At 37.0% G+C, this 9254-nt stretch overlaps 1 pseudogene; it reads left to right on the top strand.

Annotated features, from left to right (window-relative positions):
• Positions 1-5107: 5107 nt before the first annotated feature.
• Positions 5108-9000, top strand: LOC149194011 (mitochondrial import inner membrane translocase subunit TIM23-2 pseudogene; annotated as a pseudogene).
• Positions 9001-9254: the final 254 nt, after the last annotated feature.

Here is a 9254-nt window from a genome sequence, read left to right as displayed (position 1 = left end):
CAAGAAAGGGATTATCAGTTACCCCGATCCTGTCTCTGTGAAACTTGAATTTACATCTTGATAATTCCTTTTTCAAAATGTCAACCTCTTGCTCCTCTATGGGAATGTACTCTAACAATATAATCTGCCTCAATACATAATCTATGAGATGATGATATCAAATATCAATATGCTTGGATCGATCATGAAAAACTGGGTTTTCAGAGAGTTTGATACAACTTTGATTATTGCATTAAATCATAGTTGGATGCATTTATTGACCAAACAACCCATCTAGGATCTTCCTCATCCAGATGGCCTCACATGCTGCCTGACTCGCAGCCATGTACTCTGCCTCTATCGAGCTAAGTGCAACCAATCTCTCTTTCTTACTGTACCAAGAAATTGTCATTGACCCAATAATGGAAATCCCTCCTCATGTGATTTTCTGGTCAGATGGAATCCCTGCCCAATTTGCATCGGTGAGGCCTTGAAGCTTCACTTCCTCTGTCCATTTGTACCACAATCCATGCTGAGAAGTGCCCCAGAGGTATCTCAACACATGCTTTGTTGCCTTCCAATACAACTTGGTAGGCTTAACCATCGATTGACTAAGTTAGTTAACCGCATAACAAATATCTAGTCGTGCGTTCACCAAGTACATGAGTGAACCCACAAGCTACCTATAAACAATAGCTTCCACTACTTACCTTGAAGTAGCATCCTCCTTCCTCCAGTTACCTGCTAGAGGAGTCTCCATGGGTTTGCTGCTCTCCATGCAAAATCTCCTAAGTATCTCGTTGGCATACTTTCCCTGAGACACAAAAAACTCTCCATCTCCCTGCCATACCTCCATGCCAAGAAAGTAATGCATGAATCCTATGTCCTTCATCTCAAACTCTCTTGCAAGGTACTCCTTGCATCACCTGTCAGTATGAGACCATCAACATAAATTACAATGATCAACAATTTACCCTTCAATACTATGTGGTACAGGTTCGCATCCGCTTCACTCTTCGTGAAGCCCAACCCAGTGAAGTAGCTATATATCCTAGTGTACCAAGCACGAGGTGCTTGCTTCAGCCCATACACCACTCTCTTGAGTCGACACACATGTGACTCATGGTTGAAGGTCTTAAAACCTTCAGGCTGCTATATGTACACCTCTTCCTCAATCACTCCATTAAGGAAGGTTGTCTTCACATCCATATGATGTATATTCCAACCCATTTGTGCTGATAGTGCCAATATAGATATGCTTGATGACTAGCTTGTAACAGGAGAAAAGGTCTCATCATAGTCAATCCCCTCTACCTGTGAAAAACCATGGGCCACAAATCTAGCCTTATGCTTCTCAACACTACCATATACAACTTGCTTTACCTTGTAAATCCAACGGGAGCTGACCACTGACTAATCCTCTGATCTCGGGACTAAACATTGTTACGAACTATGGAGTCATACTCCTCTGCCATGGAATTAACCCAAACTGACTACTGCACTGCTTCATTAAAGGAAGATGGATCTGTCACAATACATTCGTCCATAAGAGCCATGTATCCAGTGTACCTCTCAGGTTGCCTCCTCTTCCTGTGTTGAGAAGTGGGTCTCCCATATTTTCACGTACATCATCCAACAATCTGTCAGTCTCTTTGTTGGGCTTTCTTCCCTCTCTCGAAGACTCTGGTTGAGTGGATGTCTCCACTCTTGGATCCTCTGAATGTGGTTTCTCCTCATCTGCATGTAGCTCAAGCTCCCTCTCAAGGGAAACTTGCATGGCCTTCTCCTCATCGAATCTAACATCCCTATGAACCACTATCATCCTGCTAGTTGACAAGTACACCCAATAGTTGTGAGGTGTATCAGTATACCCCACAAATATATCCAACTCTGTTGTCAGCTTAAGCTTCTTTCATGCATCTTTTGTCACATGGAAATATACTGATGACCCAAAAATCTTGAAGTGACCAACATTTGGCCTCTTACCAGAATAAGCCTCCTTTGGTGTCTCAAGTATTCGATGTGGGCTACTGTTCTGAACATAAACCATTATGTTGCATGCCTCAACACATAAGTGTAGTGGTAGGCCCTGATCATCAACATCACCCTCACTTCCCCTACTATGCTTCTGTTCTTCCTCTCAGCCACCCATTTTGTTGAGGGTTATGGGGTGCTATCAACTCCCATTTAATCCCTTCCATTGCACAGAAGTTCTTAAAATCGTTTGAGACATACTCACCACCATTATCACTTCGTAGAGCTTCAACTTTCTTGCTTGAATCATTCTCCACCAATGCTTTAAACTCACAAAACTTTGTGAAATTTTGATCCTTTTTCTGCATGAAAAATAGTTTTGGTTGCTAAGTTCAATGATCAATGAATCGCAACGCCAAATTTTAACTAACGAAATTCCCATCTCTTGGACTCGTGAACAGGCCACCTTATAACTCTTCAATTTCCCACTTTGACAAGGAGCATTAAGCTCTTGCCCAAACCTCAAAAGGACAACAAATGCCACCTTTGCTTAAGGAATTTCCCAATCTCGATAAATGGGTAATAGAGCTTCAAGCATTTTTGAGAAAATTCATCAACAAATATAACATAATACTTGTGTTTGGTTGTGGATGTTATCAATAATGGTCCACACACATCTGAATGGACTCGCTCTAGAATAACCTCTTCTCAACTATCTCTATCGTGAAATGAAGACTTGGTGTATTTTCCCAAAGTACACCCCTTGCATGTATCAACATGCTCAAGTGTACCTTTGGGAAGGCTAGTAGACATCTGCTGCAATATCTTCAAAGCCCCATGATGTAAGTGGCCTAATCTAGCTAACTTCAAGCCATTTTGAAAGGGACAAATTAACCCCTTTTTTGTATTTATTTGAGAAATACATGCATATAAAGTTTTAACTTTTCATCCACTATTTGTAGAATGAGGGATGAAAAATACACACCCTCTAGATCTGATTCTCTTTTTATTTTTGTACAAGCATGTCATTTTCTAGTTTCAACATAACAACTTAATTTGACATTTTTGTCTTCGATGATATGATAACCAGCCTAAAAACCAATTGCTTAAGAAGAATGAAACAATATTGTAACTCAAATCTTGAGTCTAGATATAATATTCATAATTTTATATAGGAAAGTTTCCAATTACAACAATTATAAATGTTGTGGCATACCATCCCTAATGCATAGAAGTAGCAAGGCCTCCAAAACCATACATTCCAAAGCATGACTGCAAGAAAAATATTTTATTAGAGGAAATCTCAAGCAACAAGCCACACATAAAAAAAAGGCAATATTTTTTTTTTAAAGCAAGTAATGTACTTATAAACCAAATAGACTAAGAAAACCAAAATACTTCAACCTTGGCACAAATGTCTAAAATAAAATTACATTTACAGTTTGATCCTAATATATGCTCTTCAATTAGAAGTCAGGATACTCTAATTCAAAATTCATACTAACATTCCTATGTTTGTCAATTCTTCAGTGAACTTCTACCTTGAAATGTCCAATAGTGATAAGAATGCCTTACCAAGTAGCCCCACATAAGGTAATTGGCTCATTTTCATACAAGCTAAATGATTTCATATTTCCTTAGCATGCATAGTTGTATGCACATGAAACTTTTGCATGCACCTACTCAGTTATTAAATATTGTGAATATAAAAATATGGCTACCAAATTGACATGATTTTGTTAAAGGCCAACCAGTATAAGCCAAATTGGTAATCATAGTGGAAAATAAATTAGAAAATAAAATTAAAAAGCGAGTAGCAATGTGAAAAAATTAGCCTTAAATTGTTCCCAAGTACCAGTAGACACCAATGATGAAAAATATCAATTAGAAACAAAGTATTAGAAACTCAAATTTCATTTCAAGCTAAGTGGAAGACAACAAAAAGTTACACAAATGAGATATCGAAGAATCAAAAGAGCTTAGTTTTATCAACTATGAATGGATTCTAATCTTTTACTTCATAATTTTTTCAACTTCTAGTTTCCCTTGATGGAGGATATCTTCCTCATTTAACCAAAAATGGAGCTAAGAAGGCAATAAAATATTCCAACAAAGACCAGATACATTTTTTAGTGATATTTTTGGTTCAACCACTAAATTATATATTTTATGCTTTAGTGGTCATATAATGTCTTATACTTAATACTGAGGACCAAAGGAGCTTAGTTTTCTCAACTATGAATAGATTCCAACTCTTTTACTCCATAGTTCTTTCAACTTCTAATTTTCCTCAATGCAAGACATGTTCCTTATTCAACCAAAACTAGAGCTCAGAAGGTGAGAGAATGTTCTAACACAAGCTAGATACAATTGTTTGTGATATTTCTTGTTCAACCCTTAAATGAGAGTTAATGTTTTAAAGGTCATGTTGTGTATTATACTTGGTACTTTCTTCTTTCATTAGGGGGGAAATACATCCAACACCAAATTGAAAATAAATTTGAAATCCAAAGACAACCCCAAATGCCCAAGCTATGAGAGAAAACCGTGGACCACAAGTCACCAAGAAGACTTGCACACTAATGAAGTTGTCCTTGAAGCAATATATAATATCAGTCATGCACCATTTGTCAACATGATCTAGCAAAATTGCATTGACAAATACTTAGTGTGTTTGTATTATGGGCATTTAAAGAATTAATGTGATTTCAATATCTAATAAAGTAGTTTGGAGGAGAGAAAGAAAGGCATTGGGAAAGTTCTTTGAAATTCCTTGAATCAACCCCAACACATCCATCCTTCCATAATATCGAATAGGATATGCTCAGATTCTCCTCATAGTTTTCATCACCACCATTAGACCTCCCATTACTTGTTCCTCCTCATATTTCATCAGGTACAATAGGTCGTCCATGGAAATCCAGTGTGCCAGACTATAGACCCTCCCCCTCACTCTCTCCATCCTACTCTCTCCACATCTAACCAACAATAAATTCATCCTGCAATTGACGATCACCCATCAATCCAAATTTTGTATTAAGCCACTACAATCTAAGGTAGCATAAGGGCTCAAATGGAGTATTGGGTCCTGCAAAATTCACTCTTCAAATAAGTTGAGGGGTTTCACAAGATAGAATTTGGGCAGCACAAGGCTATGGGTCCGTTCTTTGCAATAAAAATTGATAACAAACCTATTCCTGAAGAGGATAACCTGGAAGGTAAAAGTGAGTATAACTCTTCTGGATCAGAAGATGTCAGTGAACAAGTTCACCTCACACACAGTGATTGGAGAACCTTTCGAGAAAAACTTGTGGCAGTAGAGAAAGTTCATAAGATTGGAAATGGTGAGCTAGGAAGTGGAAAGGAATACACAATAGAAGCAAGTCCTAAATGGACCCATCCAATTCAGGCACTTGAATCTGGTTGTCTACCTGTTGCAACTAAAAAATTGGATGGGACCCAAAGTTATGAGAGAAAAATAGCTTTGCTTCTTAAAGAAGGATTAATGACCCCGAAGAGGGTGCATTTGGGGTAATATTTAATCATCCTTTGCAAATATGTATCAAAGACATAGAGCCTGCTAATCTAGATTTGGTTACAATATTTGCAGATTTTCCACTGCATTTTGGTGGGCCGCTTGAAGGAAGTGTGTTCCTATTAACTATAAGTGAATATGTTATTACCAAATTTGATGAAGTTACTCCCTATTTGTGTTATGGTGCTATGAATAGCTTACACTCTGCAATAGAACTTGTGAGGAAATAAGTGCTTCCACGCGAAAATTTCAGGTTCTTTCTTGGCTATGCAAGTTGAATTAAATCAATTGAAGGAGGAGGTATCCTTTGATTATTTTTATCTAGTAACCTGCAGCCACAATCTAATCAATGCTACCTTTGCTTCAAGTCTTGTCCTGTGGGAGGAAATTTTGTAGCTTATGGGAGGTCGATATACTGAACTTAGCATAAAGACAAAGGAAGACGATCTATAATTTATATTAGTTTTCACGCAAATAGTATATGGTTATGTACATTAGCTGTTTCCATTATGGGATAATTGATCCATTTCACTTTCCTTTTGAAAAAGGATTGGTAGAATGTAAAATTACTTGAGTAGAGTGTATGTTGAATACTTAAGAATGAATCAAGGCTATCATAAAATATCAGTCTGAGGTGACTTTCATTTGTAACTATCTGATATACATTTGTAGGTTAACACTATGGATAACATGAGATGAAGAATCAATATGACATGGTTCAACATTGTTGGAAAAAGCTTCAAAGATTACACTTTGTGCATAATATCTCGTAGAAAAATTCTGTTTCAATGAATCCTTGGAGTGAAAATATTTTTATCGAGGAACATAAGAGAGTAAAATTATTTGCAATGCTCCATTATACAACTATGATTTGTTGAGTATGAAAGGCCCCCACTAATAGGCGATCAAAAGCTAATGATGGTCAATTATGGGGAAGGGATGATTGATAGATGCCTTCACTTTCTAGTATCTCCAATTGACTATGGTTGATCAAAGAACCATTCACTAAAGAAAACAACTAGACCATTTCATTACTAATACTCACAAAAAAGACATTGATATATTTATTAAATAATATAGAATATTCTTAATAAAAATTTCAACAAACCAAGGTCAATAAATCCTAAAGTCATCACGCAACAAAAACTTCAATATTGTCATCCAAAATATCTTAAATAAAGATAGATTGAATCTTTCCCACTCACTCTGTCCTCTTCCCATTGGGCAAGGTGACATCTCTCAACACCTTCATGTCCTTTTTCAATTTTTAAAGAAAAAGAAGAGCTAGTTGTGAACCCGAGGCACCATCAGTACTGATAAAAAACCATAAAAGTCTATTGTTGTGGTCAGTAAGTAGCATTTTGAGTTCCATATGTGCAGGTTGATCCAACCGACCACGTGAAAAGAAGCAAACTTATCGTAGCAAGCTAACAAGGAGGAATGTTGTTATCCAAAGGCAAAGGCGTGCTCACACGCTTGCCTAAAAGAGTGGGTTCACCTATCGGGCACTAAGGCTTCATCATACATATCGAATAGGCATAGATTGCAGGCAAGGGAGATACACAACTGAATTCTAGCACTCCCTTGGAGGGACTTGAATGAATCCCTGGGTGTAAACAAATCTGCTCCACCATTGTGTTTCCAAGCATCCCCTATCATAGAGTATTTGATTGCAAAGTTGGGTTAATAATTAAGGATAAGAAATAACCAAAGGAACAAGAGAAAAAATGCCAAAATCCAATCATGAGATGATTGGATGTGTGCCTGGATTATCTACTATTTCTAGTTTATTCAAAATATAATGTCAATGTTGAATCATTAGTTTCTAACCATTAACAATGTCTATTTATGAAGAGATGAGCTCCTCTTATAAAATTAAGTAATCCTCAATAACTAAATTGCAAGTATCTGATACCAACCATAGGATCCATGTTCACCTCGTCATCTTCGATGCTCTGGTGCTTTTGTGTCTATGTGGCTGATGTAGATGTAGCTACATAATGGATTCATAATGAAATTAGTGGCAAATTAAACCCCTACATTTATAAAGAGAATATTACAACCCATAAACTCCAATTAAGGAAGTCTTCTTCACCTTGCAAAATTACATAAGGTACTATATAATAATAACGACATTTTTTTGAAAGAGGTTCCATTAAACTTTTAGAAGCATTGCAATGGGTCTACAATATTGGTTCCATTCTTGTGCCTTTATTCACTTTTCTTGTTGTGATTTCTTTTGCATTTACAAAAGGTGCAGGTCTCGGGATCGACCCAGAGGAAACCATTAGAGGATTTGAGGTCTAAAATGGGCCTCCTAAGAAAAATGTACAACCAAAATAAACTTTATAGGAACCAATAGGATTCAAGATGATGATGTCAACCATGGGGGATGATTCACCATTTTTGGAGTAAACAAGTAAAAAGACTAAAAAATAATAAAATAATAAAACTACTTTTTCAACTCGTATTTTCAACTTATCTCCCTAATGTTTTACTCAAATTTTAAGCGGGAGTACTCATTGGATGCACACCTTAATTCCTCATCCAAATATTACCCATGTTGCATTCTTTCGATGACCCCTGCTACACGAAAAATGAGAAATACATGAAAACGCGTGATTGTAATCACGTTTTTCATGTATTTCTCATTTTTCGTGTCACAGGGTTCATCAAAAGTATGCAATATGGGTACTCCTTGGATGAGGAATCAAATTATGCATCCAATGAGTGTTCCCACTTGAAATTTTAGTAAACCCATAGGGAGATAAGTTGAAAATATGAGTTGAAAAAGTAGTTTTATTTTTTCCCTCTAAAATTTGATTATGTAATCTAATCTAATTTTATTATTTCCACTATTATTTTATAATCTCCTTAGGAGGCCCATTCTAGACCTCAAAATTCCCCTAATTCACTCATGGTAGTCGTACCCCAGCGAAACCAGTAATCAAATAATTGATCATTCGGTAGATGGAGGAGGAGATCGCGAAGACAGGTGCCTGTACAATCCCTATGGATATCTGAATGATGCCATTGATTACATGCCAATTCAGAATATATAACAGATCCCTACTTCCTAAAAATTCTTACTTCAAGAAGAGGTGAAGTGCAGAGAAGGTCTTGGGAAAATATCACCTATTACACATGTATCTCCTTGGTGCCATATCTAGTGCCAGCGTTGGGCTGGTGGAGGGCTTGAAGGCTAAGAGCTGGGAGATTCCATGAAGCTCAAGGTTAACAGGGTCTTGGATGCCTCTAGCCACACAGGAATGAAGTTTGGCAACATACTGGGTGTCATAGGGCTGCTCTACGCTAGATTGGAGAGTGAGATCGTGGCTGCTAGGGGTGGTGATGATATCTTCAACAACGTTTGTGCTGGGCTTGACACCAAATAACTTTACAATGCCTCCATTGGACCAAGGTCGGTTGTCGTTGCCAGAGCAATTAAGAGACTTGATTTTAGAGCTCTCATCACAGGAAAGCAAGCTCTTAAGAGATACGTGCCCTTTTAACCATGCTCTCCTATATGGACTTAACTTCCATCTCTTTTTAGAAGGCCTTTTAATTTATTAGTCTCAGGGTATAGGAATTTTCTTAGCTATTTCAAATTTGAAACATAATGGATTCTAGGGCAGGAACCATTTGTTAGGGTTTTAATATTTCAAACCCTAGAGTTATCATGGATTCATTATAACAAAATTCCCATAAACAAGGATTTTTCTCCAAATGCATTATAACATAATTATTTACCAATTTCATTGTTTGT

This window comes from Pinus tabuliformis, chromosome 2_2 (assembly GCF_031772625.1).
Source record: "Pinus tabuliformis cultivar Carrire ecotype Pingquan chromosome 2_2, CPIR1, whole genome shotgun sequence".
Classification (NCBI taxonomy): domain Eukaryota; kingdom Viridiplantae; phylum Streptophyta; class Pinopsida; order Pinales; family Pinaceae; genus Pinus; species Pinus tabuliformis.
This window is presented reverse-complemented; position numbering and strand designations above follow the sequence as displayed.